The sequence below is a fragment of the Pongo abelii genome, chromosome 3, assembly GCF_028885655.2.
Source record: "Pongo abelii isolate AG06213 chromosome 3, NHGRI_mPonAbe1-v2.0_pri, whole genome shotgun sequence".
Classification (NCBI taxonomy): domain Eukaryota; kingdom Metazoa; phylum Chordata; class Mammalia; order Primates; family Hominidae; genus Pongo; species Pongo abelii.
The window spans coordinates 42,790,847-42,792,768 of record NC_071988.2 but is presented as its reverse complement, the minus strand read 5'-3'; the positions used below and the strand labels follow the sequence as shown (position 1 = coordinate 42,792,768).

Here is a 1,922-nt window from a genome sequence, read left to right as displayed (position 1 = left end):
TTTTTATTTCTCACTTTGTTTATTTTGATCTTTCTTTATTCTTTGTTTTATCTAGGTAGCAGTTTACCGATTTTATCTTTTCAAAAAATGTTTTTGTTTAATTCATCCTTTGTATTTTTATTTTTAGTGTCCATTTTGTTTAGTTCTGCTCTAATATTCGTTATTTCTTTTTCCTATAAATTGGGAGGTGATTTGTTCTTATTTTTGTAGTTTCTTGAGTTACATAGATTATTTATAATTTTTCTACTTTTTTGATGTAGGCATTTATTATTATAAAATTCCACCTTAACATTGCTTTTGCTATATCCTAAAGGTTTTAGTACATTGTGTTTCTGTTTTCATTTGTTTAAAAATTAACTTCTTTCTTCTTCTCTGAGAAAACACCAAATGGCAGATGACACTGGTGCAGCAGGAGGCAGGGGCCCGGAGGCCCTGGTGGCCCTGGGATGGGGAACCGCGGTGGCTTCCGCAGATGTTTCCGCTGTGGCATCCGGGGCCGGGGTAGCGGCTGTGGACGGGGCCAGGGCCGAGGCCGCAGAGCTCGTGGAGGCAAGGCCGAGGATAAGGAGTGGATGCCCGTCACCAAGCTGGGCCGCTTGGTCGAGGACATGAAGATCAAGTCCCTGGAGGAGATCTATCTCTTCTCTCTGCCCATTAAGGAATCAGAGATCATTGACTTTTTCCTGGGGACCTCTCTCAAGGATGAGGTTTTGAAGATTATGCCAGTGCAGACGCAGACCCGTGCCGGCCAGCGCACCAGGTTCAAGGTGTTTGTTGCTATCGGGGACTACAATGGCCACGTTGGGCTGGGTGTTACATGCTCCAAGGAGGTGGCCACCACCATCCGTGGGGCCATCATCCTGGCCAAGTTCTCCATTGTCCCCGTGGGCAGAGGCTACTGGGGGAACAAGATCGGCAAGCCCCACACCATACCTTGCAAGGTGACAGGCCGCTGCGGCTCTGTGCTGGTGCACCTCATCCCTGCACCCAGGGGCACTGGCATCGTCTCCACACCTGTGTCCAAGAAGCTGCTCATGATGGCTGGTATGGATGACTGCTACACCTCAGCCCGGGGCTGCACTGCCACCCTGGGCAACTTCGCCAAGGCCACCTTTGATGCAGTTTCTAAGACCTACAGCTACCTGACCCCCGACCTCTGGAAGGAGACTGTATTTACCAAGTCTCTCTATCAGGAATTCACTGACCACCTCGTCAAGACCCACACCAGTCTCCGTACAGCGGACCCAGGCTCCAGCTGTGGCTACAACATAGGGTTTTCATACAAGAAAAATAAAGTGAATTAAGCCTGTAAAAAAAAAAATAATAACTTCTTCATTGACCTAGTTTTTGTTCGGGAGCATGTTTAATTTCCATCTATTTGTACAGTTTCCAAAGTTCTTTTTATTATTGATTTCTAGTTTTATTTTTAAAAAATTGTTGAAACCTGTTTTGTGTCCTGATTTATAATCTATCCTGGAGAAGTTTCCATGTGTTGATGCAAAGAATGTATTTCTGCAGGTGCTGGGTAAAATATTCTGTAAATGTCTGTTAGGTCCATTTGGTTTAAAGTGCAGTTTAAATCCACTGTTGCTTTGTTGCTTTTCTGTTTAGATGATCTGTCCAATGCTAAGAGTAGGATATTGAAGTCTCCAAATATTAATAATGTATTTGAATCCAATTGCTTTATATACCTGGGTGCATTGGTGTTGGGTGCATTTATATTCAGAATTGTTACATCCTCTTGTTGAATTGTTTCTTTTATCATTATATAATGACCCTCTTTGTCTATTTTTACTGTTTTTGACTTAAAGTCTGTTTTATCTGATATAAGTATAGCTACACCTGCTTGCTTTAGGTTTCCATTTATGTGGAATATCTTTTGCTGACTTAATGTTACCAAAGACCCAGCACAATGCACTGGA

The 1,922-nt window shown here is 43.0% G+C and overlaps 1 pseudogene; it reads left to right on the top strand.

Moving 5' to 3' along the window:
- The first annotated feature begins 387 nt into the window (after positions 1-387).
- LOC100453445 (small ribosomal subunit protein uS5-like) lies at positions 388-1,272 on the top strand (annotated as a pseudogene).
- The last annotated feature ends 650 nt before the right edge of the window (positions 1,273-1,922 follow it).